This window comes from Miniopterus natalensis, chromosome 3 (assembly GCF_054644295.1).
Source record: "Miniopterus natalensis isolate mMinNat1 chromosome 3, mMinNat1.hap1, whole genome shotgun sequence".
Classification (NCBI taxonomy): Eukaryota; Metazoa; Chordata; class Mammalia; order Chiroptera; family Miniopteridae; genus Miniopterus; species Miniopterus natalensis.
The window spans coordinates 100131122-100150461 of record NC_142083.1 but is presented as its reverse complement, the minus strand read 5'-3'; the positions used below and the strand labels follow the sequence as shown (position 1 = coordinate 100150461).

Genomic DNA, 19340 nt, shown 5'->3' with positions numbered 1-19340 from the left:
GGATCCTTGTAGATGCAGAACTTCCCAGAAGGACTCACGCAAACTCACAGGCACTGTCACGGACTGTGGGCGGGGGGGCCCTTTCTAATATTTTGTACATGTCTATACTCTTTTAACCTTTTATGAAACTGGACTATCTTCAATATAAAATTATAAGTAAGTAAAATATTTTTCTAAAATTTTAGATCAAGGCAATCATTCCAATTATTCTTAGCAGCTCTCTCCGTGGACAGGCAGCCTTCTAGCTCCGAGGTGGGGCACGTTCTTGGGGAAAAGTGTGCTCAGCTTTACTTTGCACAATGCGCTCTGCCTCTTTCTAGCCGGCCTGTTTCTTTTGTTGTTGCTGTTCTTTCTTTTTCCTCAATGCATCACACATACTTACTTCTCAACTCAGTTTGGCAATCACTGCTCTGGGCATCCACTGCCAGCTTTGTTTCTAACCCTCGGGGCAAGACACAGTCACTGCCTGGATTCAAAGCCTGAGCCACTGATCCTGCTTGGCACCAAAACCTTCCTGGGCAGGGCCCCTGTCTCTCTCTCCCCAGCCCCAGTGCCCACTCTGCCCTGGTCAGCCCATGGCCAGAATCCCTGCTGACCGCAGTGGCATGGAGCCTGGAGCTGCGAGTAGGCCCAGCCAGGTGACTGACCTCTGGGGCCAGGTTGGTGCCAGGGGAGGGAGCCACAGCTTCAGCCTGCAGCCCTCCAGGAAGTGTAGCTCAGTGGTTAAGAGCCCGGACTGCTGGTCACCTTGACCAAATTAATCCATCTTGCCAACTCCCCCATTTGTGAAGGGAGCTGAGTGGGGAAGTGTCCTGAGTGGGGTTCCATGGAGTCAGTTCACAGGGGAATCATCACCAGAACTCCAGTCCATGGCCACGTCCACCACAGACCTGACATTCTCCTCGGCCGTGGAAAACAAAAGCAGCTGGGGACAAGCAGCTGTGGCCCCACACGGCACGGTGCCTTGTACTCAGCAGGCACTGGTATGTATTCCAGAGCTGAGTGAGTGGGACCTGTTTTATGGCTCTTCAGTTGTCATAAATTTGCTCTTAACACAGCTGTAGCAGCACCTGCTAACTGTCCCCCAGCAGCTGTTCTCTCCTTCTTAATAACAGAGACACTGGTTTTTGGCTAAGCACATGACCACTTAGAATAAGGTCTACATTTCCCAGATTCCTTTGCAGTTAGGTGTGACTGTGTGACCAAGTTCTGGCCAAGAGGATATAAGCAGGACTGTTTTCAACTACAGGGAAGGGTTTTTAAAGGGAGGGAGGGAGGAAGCGTGCCCTTCTGCTCTCCCTTCGTCCTGCTAGCTGGACTGGAAGTGTGGCGGCTGGAGCTCAAGCAGCTATGTTTAACCATGAGGAAGCCACTGGCTGAGGATGGCAGAGCCATGAGAAAGAGGGGGCCTGGGCAGCATAATCTTATATCATGACGCGGCACAACAGTCCTGGACTGACAGTCTTCAGACTTTGCTATTCAACCTTATATAATCTACTGTAATTTTCTTTTTTCCTTACTACTTGCTAATTCTGTCTGGTCCAGTAGCCCTCACCCCCCCCCCACCCCCATATTATAAAAAGTCACATCACATCTCTTATGACAACTTGATGCCTGGGTAGCTTGCGGAAACTGTGGCCTCAATCCAGAGTCCTAATGTGACAGCTGCTCCCACACTGGCCATGAAGACTGGGCACTGGGGGACATTGGATTCTCCTAGACAGGCAAGGAGCCCCCAATGGGCAATAAGTCAGCCCCGCGATGCCTGTTCCAGTACTAACCAGGGCACCCAGCTTCCTAGGAACCTCCATCTAACTTGGGCTTCCCTGGGCCCACAGAAGGGGCTGTTCCTGTGAGTGAGAGACTGAGACCAGCTCCCAAGACATCAGGATTCTCTAGAAGGTTCCCTCTGCCCTCGCTCAGGCATTCACATCTTCCCCTCCTGGTCCCTGACACACCCTGGAAAGAAGTTTCTATGGAGCTGCAGCTGCATGGGGTTCTGAGTTAGGCAGACCTGAGCCCAATCCCTAGCTCTGCCACTTACTAGCTGTGTGACTTCATCTTTTTGTGTGATTTCACCTCTTGAGCCTCAGCTTCCTCAATATAATCTGGGTGCAGAGTTGTGCCCATCTTGCTAGCGTTACAGTGCGAGCACAGAGCAAGCCCTAGGACACAGCAGCTGTTATTACCATCATTTCCATTAGCATAAATAAAGGGGACTGAGCCTTGGGTCCCAGCCACGTTGGTGACCTGGATGTCTGATTAGCAGCCAACCAAGCTTCTTCAGGGGTCTTCAGGGAACAGACTATTTTAGGCTCTGGCCACGGAACCACACTGCTCTCACTGGGTCTTGCTGCAAAGGGCTCCTCTGGCAGCTTCTGGGGCAGGAACAATGCTTGCAATGACCAGGTCAAGGCTGCTGGTCCTCCTTGGGGCTCCTCTCACCCTCAGGAACTGCCTTCCTGTTGTAGAAATGAGCTGAACTCTCCCACTCACCACTCTGGGAGCCAGCACCGTGAGCCAGTACGGCCAGTGCACACACTGGTCCTTGACTGCAACCACAGTGGAGAGAGTGACTTATGGGCCACCTTGTGTCATGCACCTGCTTCTGTTCGGGGACCTGCCTACCCCCTGCTCTCAGGCTATGTACCTGGGGATGGGGATCCACTGCGAACTACCCGGGGATGTCCCAGGGCCCAAGTCAAAGCAGAACACAGAGTTCCGGCACCTGGCCACAGTGGCTCAGAGGTGGGCACGTGACTCACGTCAAACCAACCTGGCCAATCACAGGTAGGCCTGGAGCTTTGGCTTGAGTGACTGGACAAGATTAATCCTTTCCTACAGGGCAGGGACTGAGACAGGGACTGAGGCCACCAGAGAACAAAGCTGGTGTTTGGTGGAGAACAGAACAAGAGAGAAAGACACAATGTAGTGTACAGATGATGTAGAATTGTGCACCTGACACCTGTATAATTTTGTTAACCAGTGTCACCCAATAAATTCAATAAAAAGGGGGGAAAAAAAGAACAAGAGAGACAGAGAAAAATGAATAGTGATGACATCACTTGAGACCCTAAATCCAAACGTGCCTGAAGCCAAACTACCCGCCTGGACTTCTGCATATGATACAATAAACCCTTGCCCGCTGGGGGTGGGGGACAACTTGGCTGGCTACACATGGGTTTTTTGTCACCAGCAATATGAATGTCCAAACCCAGCCAGGAATTAGGGCGACTGTATGTTATTTCTATATGATTAAAAAATAACATTTTTATTAAAGCACATGGTTAAAAATAACACTCCTGTCCTACTAGGGCCACTGCGCATGACCATGCGGGAGGGCTGCACTCGCCTCCAGCGAGCAACCTCTGCAACGGTACGTGGCAGCCCTGCTCCCACAGCAGAGACACCTGTTTCCGATTATTCCAGACGCTACTTGTGGAATTATCTCCACGTCTCTAAATAATATGCGTGTTCTGCTACTGATAGGGGGAAGGGCATGTAATAAGAATAGAGTCACAGATGTTTAATAATCATTCACCTTACTAACTATAGATAAGAGATTTTTCTTCCACACCCTGGGAAAATGGAGGAAGAAACAAAGCTGTAAAAAGATAAGATGCCTCGGTGGGTCCATTACTGAGAAAAGAAATACATTTTGAGAACAGACCAAGGACAGTACCCGCTTTGATTTGGTTGCTCTGCCTGGACCCTGACCCCCTCCAGGAGTTTGCCTCAGGAACGCTGACGGTTCTCCGGTCCCAGGAACGGGCTGAGCTGTTGGTAACATCCTAGATTAGCCACCTGGTTATCAGACTTTGAGCTCCTGAAGGCACACTGCAGGCCCTCCCCTGCCCTTTCCCTGTTACACTTGCAGCTCAAAGTTGCATGCAGTTATCTTTTCCCTCCCTGGTATACAATCAGCCAACGGCGAGGGGGTCAGAGCAGAATTCCCAGGGTGACCGACTGCTCTCCCATACTGCCGGCATTATTGGAATAAACTGTCAACCCTGTCTCTGCTTAGTTTGGCTCAAGTGGTGACAGGCAGCCAGGACACATTATGTTTGGTATCATCGCTACTTCTTTATCTAGCTCGGTTCTTATCTACTGATTTTCTGGTATAATAAATGACACTGAGCTTCCCTTCCCACTGCATCCCTAGGCTGGTAGGTCTTCTGCTAGCTCCTCTAGACACCATGCCAAGAACTCTCTCTTGTTCCACCAACCAGAGGGAGCTATGGGTTTCTCAGTTTAGCATGAGTTCATCTCACCTCGAGAAAGGAGATGTGGTTTTTGTTCTGCAAACGAGTAACGAGAAAGCAGAAGAGACCTTTGTTCCTATTGGCCTTAAAAATGTGTAACTTCCTGAAATAAGCAGACGTGTAACACATGTGAACAGCTTCCTGCAACCCAGGCGTCACGCTAAGCACTTGACATAGACTTTGTCATCTGCCAATGACAGGAGCTGCAAGGCAGAGAAGGGGCTGCTCCCTCCGAGGGGGCCCCCCTGGGGACGGAAATGGGCAGAGCTGGGCTGCCCTGGCTGCACAGCTCAAGCCCCAGAGTGAGTCCTCACTTCCCTTCAAACTGGAAGGAAAACTATCTGCACAGCCATGTTCCATGCAGCATTAGTCACAACAGCCAAGGGATGGAAACAACCTGTGTGCATTGGTGGATGACAATGGAATATTATTCAGTCTAAAAATAAAAGGAAATCCTGTCATTTGCAACAACATGGATAAACCTGGAGGGCATTATTAAATGAAGTAAGCCAGACATGAAAAGACAAATATTGCATGAAACTAAAAAGCCAAATTCACAGAAGCAGAGAGTAGAACTGTTGTTCTCAGGGGCTTGGGGTGGGGGAAATGGAGAAGTTGGTCAAACAGTACAAAGTTTCAGTTATGCAAGATGAGCAGGTCTTGGAGATCTAATGTACAGCAGGGTGGCTACAGTGAATAATAATGTATAGTATACCTGAAACCTGCTAAGAGAGTAGATCCTAAGTGTTTTCACCACACACAAGGTAACTGTGAGGAGGCGGATGTGTTGATTAGCTTGACTGTGGTAACCATTTCCCAATGTGTACGCATATCAAATCACCACATTGTACATCTTAAATACATACAATTTTAATTCGTCAATAATACGTCAATAAAGCTGCTGGAAAACAAAACAAAAAAACAAAGCCCAAGACAGTGATGGAGACCCTGTGCTCTGTCACCACGTGGCCGGGTCTGAATCCCTGTCCCTGTTAGAAGGTGGGCCTGTCTCACACGGCAGACTGAGGGGCCAGCTGTGACTTCCCCCAGGCTCTGGCACTGAACAAGGATCAACAGTGCCATCAAATGCATCTCCTGGCTGTGTTTTATTTCCTTCCTGGGGGTGGGGAGTGGGAGTGGTAACAAATGTGCAGCACTGAGACTCATTAAATCAAGCCAAATCAAGCCCCAAGCCAGGAGTTGAAGTTGGTGTCTTATTAATATCCGTGCCCTAGCAAGTGATGGGTGTTGACACGTAAACATTTATTTAAACTACTGTGAGAAAGAATAGTCTATGTCAGAATAAAAGGACTGACTTACAGATGTCCACACCCACCTGCCCCTTCCCTGCCATCTCATCTCCCCTACTTGCCCCAACCGAGAACCATTCGCCATTCACAGCCATGCACACCTCCCTTCCCTTACACCCAAAGGACCCTCTTCCTAGAATGACTGTCTCACTGGCTGCCAAACCCCTGTTCCCTTCCAGATCCAGCTCAAATTTTTACCTCCTCCAGAAAGCCTTCCCCGGGTGGTTTCCTCATCTGTACAATGGGGGCAGAACCAACCCCAGGAGTTGTTCTGAAGACCCAATGAGATTTGACACGTGGTGCCTGCCAGAGAACTGGACTCAAAAGTATGAGCTGCTGCTGTCCGCTGCTATCCCCATTTTCCTTCTGCCTAAGTCACTTCCTTCCTCCCAGGCCTTCCACAAGTATTTCCATTATACCTAGAAACCAACAGTTTATGTCGTAGGCAGACCAATGGCCCTGTCCATGTTCTAATCCCTGGAACCTGTGAATATGTTCCCTTATATGGCAAAGGCAACTTTGCAGATGTGATTAAATTAAGGGTCTTGAGATGGGAAGATTATCCTGGGTCATCCGGTGAGCCCAATGTAATCACAGGGTCCTTATAAAAGGAAGCAGGGGGGGGCTGACTCAGACAAAGGGAAGTGACAATGGAAGCAGGTGTCATAGAGAAGATGCTATGTGGCTGGTTTTGAAGCTGAAGGAAGAGGCCACAAGCCAAGGAATGCATGGCCTCTAGAAGCTGGAAAAGGTGAGGAAATGCGTTTCCCTAGAGCCTCTAGAAGGGACACAGCCTTGCTGACACCTTGACTTTTGAACTTCCGACCTCCTGGACCATTAAGAGAAGAAACTGTGTTGTTTTAAGCCACTAAGTTTGTGATGTGCTATAGTAGCGATAGGAAATGAATACAGTCCAGAACAGTCGTCTTCAACTTGGGGCAATTTTGTCAACAAAGGGACACTTGGCAATGTCTGGAGACATTTTTGGTTGTTGCAACTCTGGGATGCAACTGGCATCTAGTAGGTAGAGACCAAGGATGCTGCTAAACATCCTACAATGCACAGGATGCCCCACAGCACACGATTATCTAGCCAAACTGTCAAGAGTCCCGAGGCTGAGAAACCTGCTCTAGAATGATTCTGGTGAAATTCCAAGAAGCCTCTCCCACCCGCTCTCCTTCCTGTCCTGAAAACAAACCTCCACACGTACCAAAAATAGGAGAAATGAGCTTACTCACTAATGAAGCAAGAAGCCAAGTCAACATTGGCGCTGCTAAGGCTCATAAAAACATCACTGTCATAACCAGGGCTTTGTTCATACAAAACTATTATGGTGCAAAGACTATACTATGGTTTTAAAAATCAGAAAAACACATTTTAGAATACAAAGCAAAAATTATTGTCACTGTAGCTTTGATTAACAAAATGCACACGAGGGCTTGAATATTAATTTTTAATAACTTGCTGGGCACCTTTCTCCTGTACCTAGGACACTGTGTACTGCAGGAAACCAGGGCTACAGCTTGTCTCACTTCTCAGAGGGAACTCTGTTTACACAGCCTCTCAGTGGCCAGACCACGTGAGCGCCTGGAACAAAAGGGGCGGTGTCTCACTCCTCTATCCCCTGGCCCAGGGCACAGTGCCTGGCACACACTAGGTCCTCTGTAAATGCACGCCGCATGAACTAACAAGTAACTGGAGGAAATGGGCAACTTCTGCTGATATAATGGGCACTGCAGGCCTGGAGGAGTGGAGGAACTATGGGACTACAGCTACAAGGTGTCTGGGGGTTAGTTAGCCTGAAAGCACAGCTGAGGTCCCGAGTGGAAAAGCTTGGATCATGGGACGCCCGCAAAAATCACCAAAGACCAGGATTTGGCCTCACAGGCTTTTGGGACAAACATATCTGGGTTAAGGTCCTGACTACAACTAGCTGAGTTACATTGGACAAATTACTTAACCTCACTGAACCTCAGCATCCTCATATGTAAAATTCACTCAATCAAAAAAGTGGAGTGGAACGAGCAAGGTGAAGAACTGAGAGGTGGCAGGGGCCAGAAAAGGCCACTGTGGCACAGACAGCTAGCTCTCCGCCATGAGGCTCTGCTCCCTGCCCAAGCAAGGACTACATTTCCCAGCACCTTCTGCATCTAGGTGGGGCCATGTGACCGCATTGGGTCCAATGGGATGTGGGCAGAAGTAACTCGAGCTGCTTCCAAGCCCACCCCAACAGCCCATTTTCCCCACCACCGTCATGTCCCCTCCACTGTGATCCTGCCCTGAGACAGCATGGAACAGATTCAGAGCATTTCAGTATCGCTTACAAAACACCTGCTTGGTCACTCCTCTCAGCTCCCTGGAGGACAGGGGTCTCCCCGTCCCTAGGCTTTGCTCACAGTGTGCCCTCCGTGTGACACACATCCCAACCTGCCTCCCTATCCTCTGGCCAATTCCTCTGCTCATCCCTCAGGCCTCAGCTTACATGTCATCTCCTCCAGGAAACCTCCCTAACCCCTAGGTGGCAGGCACTATTAGCTTCATCCTACCAAGGACATGCAGGAACAGAGAGGTTAAGCCCCACTCACACCCCCAGACCTTGCAAAGGGCCCCATTCTCCTCAGCAGTAGCCACAAACCACCAGGGGAGGCGGAAAGAAGAGGCTCTGTCCACGGTCACTCAGGGCCCCAAAATCACGCAGCCAGGAAGTGGAGGAGTTGAGTTTGAAGCCAGTGCAGGCTGAACCTGGGGCTTTCCCTCAGCCGTCACCTGTTAATCCAGTCCTAAAAGTATGGTCCTGGGACCACTAGCAGTAGGGGGAGCCTCACTGGGAACTTGGGCGTGCAAATTCTCGGGCTCCACTCCAGCCCTACTCAATTAAACTCTGGCGGTGGATCCAGCAGTCTGTGTTTCAACAAGCCCCCAGCCGCTTTTCATGTGCACTCAAGTTCAAGAACCACCGGCCCAGAGAAATTTTCTGCAGTCAAACCACTTGCTTTTCAGCTGCTCCCTGTGGTGTCCTTGCTAGGTCTAGAAAGTGCCACAGCTGAAGAACTGAACATGGTCCACCATCTGACTTTCTAAATATTTGAAATGCTACTCTGGTACTTTGGGGACCCGAGGACTGTTGTCTTCCCCCTTATCATCAGAGTGTGTGTGCCTCGCTCCTTCCTCTGTCTCAGCCTTGGCTACGAGAGTTTAATCCAGGAACGCTTTAAGGCCCAAGCTGCTTTCAGCCCATGGTGATCACTCTAATCATCTTCTGGGAAATTCTAGACTGTTACTGGGGTAACAGTCTGCAGCTTTTTATCAGCAGAGCTGATCTCCCCAACACAAACATTCCCATTCTGAAGAGTGCAGCCAGCCGCTATTACTCTGAATGTCAATTTTTCCTGATGGTCAATTTTTTCCTGCTTCAGCTTCAGAACCGAACCTGAAAGGATGAATCCTAGAGAATGAGCTGGAACAAATGCAAGTTTATGCTGTTGCCCTTCAGCCTCCTTCCACACTGCTCCCAGTGTCCTGGCAACCGGACGCAAGCCTGCCAAAGACTGGACAGAACTTCTTTGGGAAATCTGACCAGTGTCAGGAAAAAAGGCATAAGGATGCCCTTCCCCAGTGGCACGGCCCAGCTAGAGCACTCCAAAGAGAAGGCCAGGGCCAACAAGCCCCACTCACACCCCCAGACCTTGCAAAGAACTTACAGGACCCCATTCTCTTCAGCAGTAGCCACAAGCCACCAGGGAAGGCGGAAAGCAGAGGCTCTGTCCACAGTTGCTCAGGGACCCAGGCTCCTTTAGGCTAGTGGCTCTGCCCTCCTCTAGGCCTTCAGAGTCCTTTTAACTCAGCTGGTAAATGGGGGAAGAGTGGCAGGTTTTTAGGGTCCAGGCTTGAGAGAGGCACACACTATTTCTGCTCACACTCCATCAGCCAAATTCAGTCACAGTGGCCCACCGAACTGTAAGGGAGCCCGGGAAATTCATCCCCGTGATACTCCAAGGAGAGAGCATGAGTACTGGTGACCAACAGCTGTCTCTGCCAGATAATACACTCAAAATGTTGAAAAACTGGAATCAGTAATGTATCCTTTATCAACCAAAAAAGTACTGTTCTGTCACACACAGCACAAAAGAAAATAAGGGTAAATCATATAGACTGCACACAATTGATTATTGTTGGGGAAAGCCCCAAAGTCTAAATTCAGGATCAATGCCTAAAAACTGATACTAGCCTTGCTCAAATTCATAAGCGCTTTAATAGGGGACACTTACACACACGCTGCCCTGCCAGGGTAGGTAGGTGTCCCCTATTAAAGCGCTTATGGCCCTGGCTGGTATGGCTCAGTTGGCTGGACCACTGTCCTGTGCACCAGAAGGTCATGGGTTCGTAGGGGAGGCAACCGAAGGAGGTCTCTCTCTCACTCCCGCGCTTCTCTCTCCCTCCCTTCTTCCCTCTCCAAGATCAATTTAAAAAACAAAAAAGCTCTTTTGAATTTGAATAAGGCTACGTGTCAGTTCTCCGGCACCGATCCTGAATTTAGACTTTGGGGCTTTCCCCCAACAATTGCACATACATTGAGGCCATTTCCACCGATCAGCAGGCCCCGACTTCCCGCCTCCCCCACCCCCTGTAGAGGGTAAGGACTTGGGGCCCGGCCTACCCACCCCCCTTGAGAAGGGGACTGAGAGGAATGGGGGATGGCAAGCCCAACCACGTTCCACTGAATTCACGTCCTCGGGAAGTTTTACTGCACTTGCTGAATTCACACATGAACACAGGAGCGACCGCAAGCTGCCGTGGAGGCTGCGGGGAAGCCGCCCGCGCCCCCACCGCTGCGCCCCGCCTTCCTCCGCCCGCCGCGGCCCGTCCGGCTCGGCCGCGCACCGCCTCCCGCACGGAGCCTCCGCCCCCCGCCCCCCCCCGCCCGGGCATCAGCAGCTCCCACCTGCGGGCTCCGCGTCGCCACCCCCACTCCGTCCCTCTTGCTAAGAGTTTGCCCCGAGCCGCCCGGGCCTCGGTTTCCTCCTCGGCCGTGCCACAGGGTGCGCTGTGTCGCTCCATTTCCCGGCTGAGCGGCTCCGAGGCCCGCAGCGCCGAGGCCGCGGCGGCACACGGCAGGCACCGCGCCCGGGCAAGCGCATCTGCCACCCGAGGGGCGCGGGCAGAACTAGGCCAGGACTCACCCCGAGGCCCGGCCCCCGCGCCGCCACCCGCGCATCCGCGCCCCCTCTGGAACACGTGTCAACCGAGCCATCGACCCGCTCCTGCGGCCAACAACCGTGCCAAGGCGCGTCTACACTGTCCTCGCGGTTACAACAATTCTGGCCTCTTGTTCGGCGCTTGAGTGGGATGTGCGGCTCCGGGCCCTGCAGGCAGCGCCGGCCCCACCCTCCGCGGGCCCCGAGGTGCCCCGGGGGAGGCCCCAAGCTGCCTCTCCCAGCCCTTCGCGCGCCAAGTGTTTCCCAGTAGACACCGCCCGTTAACCTGCGAGATGCGAGACTTCCCATTTTACAGAAGCCTACACTGCTCCCCAGAGTCTAACCAGAGGGGAAGCGCCCCCAACACTCTCCTTCTGCACCGCCTCGGGCCCCAAGTCCAAGGGCCAGGCCCAGCACCCTCGGGTGCCGGCCCAGGGGCGCGCAGCCCTGCAGCGCCCGAGCCCGCCCCGGGGCAGCCGCACCTACCTCCCTCGGGCGCACAGGAGCGGCGGCCGACGCTCACGGCCGCGAGGATCCAGAGGAGGTGGCAGAGGCTTGTGGCCCGGCGCTCCAGGGTGCAGGGCGGGTGGCCCCCCGAGAGTGCGGGGGAGCGGCGAGCGGGGCGCGCGGGCCGGCGCTCCGGGGAGGCAGCGGGGCCGCTCGGGGCGGACGGAACGATCGCGGGGCGAGAGGCCGCCGGAACGATCCTGGGGCGCGGGGAGCGCACGGGGCCTCTGGGAGGATCCGGGACACGGGGAAGCGCGCAACGGGCAGGAGCGCAGGCGACCGTCTGCGGAGCCGGGGCAGCTGCAGGGCGGGTGTGCGGGCGTGGCTCCGGGAAGAGCCGAGCTCGGGCAGGGGCGGGGCTGCGGGCGGGCCGGTGCCAGGCGCCGCCGTCACGTGGTGTCCCCTCCCCCGCGCGAGTGGCTGCCGCCGCCGCGTCCGCCGCCGCCCCGCGCGCGTCTCCGGCTCCAGCGCGGCAGCGCGCGCTGAGTCCGGGGCTTCCCGGCCCGCTGAGTGCGCCGCGTTCGTATCTGACGCAGGGGGCGGGCTTAGCACCTATGGGTGGGGGGCAGGGAAGGACTCCCTCCCAGGGGGTAATTCCAGCAGAGGCCGCCCACCCCGGTCACACACCCGCCTCCCATTCCCGTCTGGTGCCCGCCTGGTCCCTGTATTCGGTCCTTTCCAAAACCATTGTATAAATTTCTATGCATAACTTTAGAAAATGTTTATTGTAGGAAATTGCTTGTTTTTTCATGATTTCTGCTTCGTAAAAACGTAGGCAGTTCTGACAATTGCAGTTATTTGCTTCACTATTTGATTAATAGCCCCTCTAGACGTTCCTCTCCTGTCCAGGGCATTGCTGTGCGCCTGCCTCTTAGCACAGGCCTAATAAATACCTGTGGAATGAATGGGGAAATGGGGAAAGGTGTAAAGAAAAGGAAATGCCACTAATGATAACCACTGTGAGCATTTTCATATTATACCCTTCCAGACACTTTTCTAGTGAAATTTTAGAAATTTCACAAATCTTATAAATAATAATAGTGGGGATATTTATTGAGCGATTTATCTCATTTCATCTTCACACCAGCCCTATGAGGTAGGTTTCATTAGCTCTGTTTTACAGATTATAAAACTGAGGCCTATAAAGAGAGATTTGCCCAAAAGATTTATAAGTTGGCTCTTTTTGGCAAAAGGCATGCATACGTCAGGGCTGTTACATCCCACAGGTGAGAGGGAGGCAGGGAGGGAGAAAGATGGGAAAGGCTTCCAGTAGAGCAGTGATTTTCAACCTGTGAGCCGCAAGAACTTTTAAAATATGCAATACCTGACTGTTTAGTCAGGGGCACTGACCTCTTTTTCCTTAAATTGTCAAATGAAAAAATGACAACAGCCAGCACAACAATAACTGTGAGGTGTGAATGTCCTGTCTTGAACCATAAGGTCATTTAATAGAGTTGCATCTTATTGGTCACATCGCATAAAGTCTGATTGGTTAATTCTTGGCACCAGAAATCCTTATATACAAGTTATAGGCGCATGATTTTTTGAAAAGTCATTTTGGAGCAAAAAGGGTAGGCAATTACTATTATTTTTTTAAGTATATCTTTATTGATTTCAGAGAGAGGAAAGGAGAGGGAGAGAGAGAGATAGAAACATCAATGATGAGAGAGCCATTGATCGAGCCCACAGCCAGGGCATGTATCCTGACCGGAAATCGAACCCCGATCACCTGGATCCCAGGTCAACACTTAAAGGCTGAGTCACACCCGGCGGGGCACTATTGTTATTTTTTGTAAATCAATCAAAGTTACACCAAAGTTTTTGTCAGATTGGCAAAAAGTATATTTTGGGGTGTGCTGCAAATATGCGTAATTAGTTTGTGTGTGCCATGAGATGAAAAAGGTTGAAAACTGCTGTAGCAGAGGAATGTCTAGTGGGCGATGTTTAAATACTTTGCTAACCCCACTCCCTATGCCCCTTGAGCTGCAACGGTGTGTGACCACATTCTCCTGTGGAACAAGAGGAAGTGCTGAGGCTTTGTGAAGGTGAGCCCCAGGCAAACACGGAGAGCACTGGTGCTCGCAGACCGGAGACAGAGGGACACCGACACCTGGGTATGCGTGTGGATAAACCGTTGACCCTGAATAACACGGGTTTGAACCTGTACTGTTTTTGATCTGTGGTTGGGAATCCGTGGATGTGAAGTGCCAACTGCACGCCCTGAGCCACACCGTTTCATACAGGGGACTCGAGCAACTGTGGATTTTGGTATTGGTGGGGGTCTTGGATCCGAAGATACCGAGGAACAACTTAAACTGCATGTGAATTTTAACCACTTTGGGGACAGCACCCAACCCCCACATTGTTCAAGGGTCAACTGTATTTACATTTTTCTTAACAAGAGTGAACCCCTATCTATTGTTCATTGTCCCCTTCAACACTAGGCTGTGAACACTTTTCTGTGTTCGAGTCGCCTGTCTTTTGCAATGCCTGCTCTGACATGCCTTTTTGGGGATGCAGTAGGAGCTGATATTTACAGGGCATTCACTCTGTGCCAGGCACTGTGGTAATTGCTTCACAGACTATATAAAGAGCTCTTGCAACTCAATAATAAAAAGATAAAGAACCCAATTTAAAAATGGACAAACGACTTGGACATTTCTCTAAAGAAGATATACAGATGACCAATAAGCATATGAAAAGATATTCAACATCATTAGCCATTAGAAAATGCCACTCAAAACCACACCCACTAGGATGGCTATAATAAAAAAGTCATATAATAACAAGTGTTGACAAGGACATGAGGAAGTTAGAACCCTCATACACTTCTAGCAGGAATGGAAAATGGACAACAGTTTGGCAGTTCCTCAAAATATTAAACATCTGTCTACCATATGCCCCAGCAATTCCACTCTCAGGTATATACTCAAGAGAAATGAAAGCATGTCCACACAAAACCTTATATACGAATGTTCACAGCAGCATTATTTCTAATGGCCAAAAAGTGGAAACAGCTCAAACTGATGCATGGAAAATTAAAATGTGGCATATGCATACAATGAAATATTGGCAGTAAAAAGAAATGAAACACTGACACATGCTACAACATAAATGAACCTTAAAAACATTTTGCTAAGTGGGCTATATACAAAAGGCAACATATTATATGATTTCATTTATATGAACTGTCCAGAGGCAGAGGAGAGACTGTTCCATGATGTGACCACTATCTGTCCTGCAAGCTGGAGCCAGGGAAGAATGGAGATTTGTCCCCACAAACACCCCCTTCGAGGTTTTTCTGATGGAAATTGATGTTCATTCTGATATAAATTGGCACACTTTGCATACCTCCTGCTTTGTGTGGGTTTCTGGAACAGGCCGTTGTCCTGACCTGGTCAAGCATGTCAAGTAATTTCCCTTTCATGTAGCGTTCACGTCCTAGTCCTTGGCTTACCTCCTTGGCTTAGAAGGTCCTGGGCTTACTGGGCATGAGAAATCAAGCCCATCACAGAGCCATCTGATGGCCCCCAGTAGCTACAGAAAGACTCGCAGAAGCTATGAAATGACCACTCTACTGTCTTTTGGTGTTAGATAAAATTTCCCGGGCCGAGAGACCAGATGAAGAGGCCATCAATACATTAAGAGTTTATTAAGGGGACTTACACAGGAGCTGCATCTTGGGTGGCGGCAAATTGACATGGCCATGTTCTGTGCCACGTGGCAGGTATTAAGGAGTTATATAGGGCAGGGCATGATGGATGGGGGTACTGGGGCTTGACATGACCCAGATAAGGGAAAACGCCTTACATGCTTGCCTGGGGAAGGACAATGGCCTGTTCCAGGAACCAGCACAAACCAGCACACTGTAGGGCACAGGGGAGGGGTCCACCAGGCAGCCTTTGAGGGGATTTGGGGGAAGCAATCTCTGGTCTGGCCTGGAGAATGCTTTGACTCACTCTCGGGGGACTACTTGGAGAGGTCTCTGCTTCCTTCTTGTGGGTGAGTATCCTGAAGGTGAGACCACAGCCTCAGCATACCCAGATTAAATTTCTGTGAGCTCTCCTGCTGGGCAGCTCCACAGAAACATTTGCCTCTGATTTTTCTCTAAGTCCACATAGCAAGAGGGCGTGACCTTAACCGAGGATATAAAAACCATTGGTTCAAGGAATAGTCTTGCTACCAACACTGTACTGGATCCTAGGGATATAGCACTGGGTGAGCAAGACACCATCACCTGCCCTCCTAGAGCTGACATTCTAGAGCTGACATTCTAGCAGGGACAAGTATCACTCTGGGAGACACTCATTAATGCTTGAGGGCAAGGGGTGGGGAAGATGTATGTGGAATGCCACCCAGTGATCAGTGCCCCTGTAAGAACTCTCACGGTGAGCACGCTCAACCGCTGAGCCACGCCTGGCTGGGCACATTGTAGGCTTTCAAGAAATATTTTCACAGTGAATGAATTTAATTCTCACAGCAAAATCTGTGAGGTGGGTACTATTATTATCACCCTATTAATAGGGATGAGTGACTGAGGCCCAGAGAGCAGCTGCTCTCCTAAGGTTACACAGCTGGTTAAGGCTCGGGCTGTATGATTCCAGAGTGGTGGGTTTACCCACTGTATTGGTTTCCTATTGCTGCTGTAACAAATCACCACAAATTTAGTAGCTTAAAACGACACAGCTGTCTTACAGTTCTGGAGGTCAGCAGTCCTGAAATCAGACTGTCAGTCACCTTGTGTTTGTTCCTTGGGGCTCTAGGGAAGGATCATATCCTTTACCTTTTCCAGCTTCTAGAAGCTCCCTACATTTCTTGGCTTGTGGCTGCACCCCTCTAACCTGTTTCTGTCCTCACACCTTCTTCTCTAATTCCTGCCTCTCTCTTATAAGGACCCTTGTGATTACACTTGGCCCACCTGGATAATTCAGGATAATCTCCCCATCTCAAGATCCTTACTTGAATCACATCTGCAAAGTCCGTTTTGTCACATAAAGTAACATATTCGTAGGTTCGGGGGATTTGGATGTGGACATCTGGGGTGGGGGGCTTATTCAGCAGGCTACACCCACTTACCTATCTTTACTATGTTGGATTTCTGTTTATTTTCCTTAAATATGCACGGGAATGGATAAGCCTATGTGTATGTACAATTAGAAAACAAGTGGACTAAAAGGAATTGCAACTCCTGAAGCAAGAGGAAGGGAAACAGAGCTTGGGGATGTCAAAGGAGACTTGACTCTTACCTACAGTGTTCATTTATTAGTAGAAAATAGAATTTGAAGCAAATACGCAGATATTAACACTTCTGGGTGGCAGGAAATGGAGGTGTGCTGTGTGTTTGTTGTGTGATGCATCTGCTCTGTGTTCCCGGCGCTAAAAAACCACAGACACAGCCGCCCCAGAACAGAGCGCGCTCCGCCTGCGCGGCCGGGAGCAGGTCCTGCCTCTCTGGGCGCGTTTCTCCCTGGACGGCGGAGGGATCTGCAACAGCCTCCGTGACTTTCCCCCCGGGCCGGTGGGTCTGAGGTCGCGAGGCAGGGGTCAGACCGCCGGGCCACGCGGGCTGCAGAGGCGACCGGAGGTAGGAGTGGAGGGCTCGCGGGATGGGGACCCAGCCCGTTCCCGGGGCCCCCCCAGGTCGGCGGGAGAGGGCGGCCCCGCCCCGCCCCAGGTGGCCGTGCAAGATCACATGCACACATACGTGAGGACTGAGCATTAATGTTTAACGTTGAGAAACTCTTCTTTCCTTTTTAACGCCGCGTTCCCGCTGTGGTTACTTTGCGGATCGCGGGCGCACCGCGGCTCCGAGGCCCAGGGGGAAGCTCTAGGCGCGGGCGGGACGGCGGGGAGAAGCGAGGCTGAGCTTGAGCATGCGCACAGCCACGGGGGCGGGGCTTGCGGAGCGTACGGAGCCACGTCATTAGCCTAATAGAGTCTCAATGGGACGCATCGCAAGCGGGAGGTAGCGTGGCCGAGTGGTCTAAGGCGCTGGATTTAGGCTCCAGTCATTTCGATGGCGTGGGTTCGAATCCCACCGCTGCCATACCGTTGTTGGTCTCACTTTTCCGTCTTCAGCCTCTTTGTGTCACTCTCTTAATTCTTCATCCCCCTTTTTTATTTTCAGATACTTTTTTTCTTAAATGGAATTGGTGGCGGGGAGGGGGCAAGAAACAAACTGCAGCACAGGCCCTCTCATTGTCTGGCCTAGTATACAAACCCACCAATCCTGCTCCTAACAAACAAAAAGGGCAATGTTTTCATATTTCCAGGAGAAATCGTCTGAGATACTTGGAAAAGTTCCCTTAACCCAACAAGTACAAAGGTTAGGTGCGGTGATTTTAATCATGACCTGGGTTAAGGAGGGTCCTTTTCGGGTTGGCTGTGTACTTTTGAGGGCTCCCACTGACTCCAGAAACCTCTGTTGGCAGAAACGTGTCAGATGTCCCTGTGGAGGGGCTCGGGTATCCGGGGCCTGTCCCACGTGGGGGTTATCAAACTTGAGGTCCCAGCTCCATAGATCCACCTCCCATGACCAGGTGTCAGACATTCTACTTTCAGAACATCAGGGAAGAAGTGACTTAAAGAAATCCAGAAAACAAAGAAATTAATTTTGCTTGTGGATTTCAAAAGCTGACATTTGCCAATAGACAAAATATCTAGAAGGTTATGTGAACAGGAAAAGCCTACTTTCCTTGCCTTAAGGACAGATATTTCAGGTTTGGTAAAGAGAGGAAGGTCAGAGCAGGTGAGTTTAGATGCAAGCAAGTTACTGAGAAGAAGGGAGCCCAAGGACTTCCAGCTCCAATTGGAGCTGAGAATGACGTCCACAGATCCCAGAGCTCCACCCAAGCCTGGCATGGCTGAAGTGCAGAAGAGCAAAAATAACCAGGTATCTTGTTTAGGCCAGTGGGCCTCAGGGAGCTCCTCTAAACTAGCCCAGCTGCAGAGCAGTTATCCCCACCCCCTCTATGAAGTTAGACACAACCCCAGTTTCCTCATCTGTAAAATGAGATAATAGACCCTACTATAAGGGTGGCCCTAGGAAGTAAATAAAAGCACATAGATGAAAGCTCTTTCAGACTGTCAAGCATTGAACAGACAAGAATTATTATTGAACTTTTTAAAATTATATACACACATACAGTTCCGCCTAGCAAAGGGGAGCATACATATTATAGCTGCTTCACAAACTTTCTTCATTGTTCAACAGAGAGGGAAACACCAGCCATGGGTGCCCACACCCCACAATGGCCACGGTGGCTCTGATGAACACTTTCCCTCCCCTCCACCACAGGCTTCTTAGGTTTCTGATAGTTTTTCTTTTGACCAGGATCAATAGTTTGATTGGACTCTCCCACTTGTGCATTTTATGATATATACATGGATGTATTTACACACTGCTCTTGGTATCCATAATCACCACAATGATAAGGAGGTGCTGCTTCTGTGGAAAGCAGGCTGGATTAAAAAGCTTTGCAGCCCTAGCAGGTTTGGCTCAGTGGTTAGAGCGTTTAATTCAGGCCAAGGGCAGGTACCTCGGTTGCAGGCACCTGCGGGAGGCAACCAATGGATGTGTCTCTTTTATATCGATGTTTCTCTCCCCGCCCCCCCCCACTCTCTCTGAAAAAGCAATGGAAAAAATAACCAGAGGTGAGGATTAAAAAAATTTTTGTGGGTTTAAATACCAAAGATTATGACCACCACTGCCGCCTCATTAACAAACAGAAGCAATACTAAATTATAAAATATTACCAAGTTCTAATTCTTCCTCTTATAACTATATTGGTACTTTTTCGAGACGTTTAATTTTTTTAAAAGTTTTTTGTTTTGCGTGTGTCTGTTTTAATCCTGGTATTTTTCCCATTGCTTTTCAGAGAGAGTGGAGGGGAGGGGGAGGGGGAGAGAGAGAGAGAAGTGAGAGAAACACCGATGTGAAAGAGATACATCAATTGGCTGCCAGTGGCATGTGCCCAGATTAGGGGCCAGGATCAAACCTGAAACCCCGGTACATGCCCTTGGCCTCTACTCGAACCCGCGGCCCTCCCACCACTGAGCCACCCGGC

At 50.5% G+C, this 19340-nt stretch overlaps 1 protein-coding gene and 1 non-coding gene across 3 annotated transcripts in view; one reads left to right on the top strand and one right to left on the bottom strand.

Annotated features, from left to right (window-relative positions):
• EEF2K (eukaryotic elongation factor 2 kinase) overlaps positions 1-11380 on the bottom strand; it is a 56978-nt gene extending 45598 nt beyond the window's left edge. For both annotated transcript variants that reach the window (XM_087815827.1, XM_087815828.1), the window contains exon 1: positions 11254-11380. The gene's annotated coding sequence lies outside the window, so the exon portion shown is untranslated. The remainder of the gene's footprint in view (positions 1-11253) is intronic.
• Positions 11381-17238: 5858 nt separating this feature from the next.
• TRNAL-UAG (transfer RNA leucine (anticodon UAG)) lies at positions 17239-17320 on the top strand. Its single transcript has one exon. It is a non-coding gene; the product is annotated as a tRNA-Leu (tRNA).
• Positions 17321-19340: the final 2020 nt, after the last annotated feature.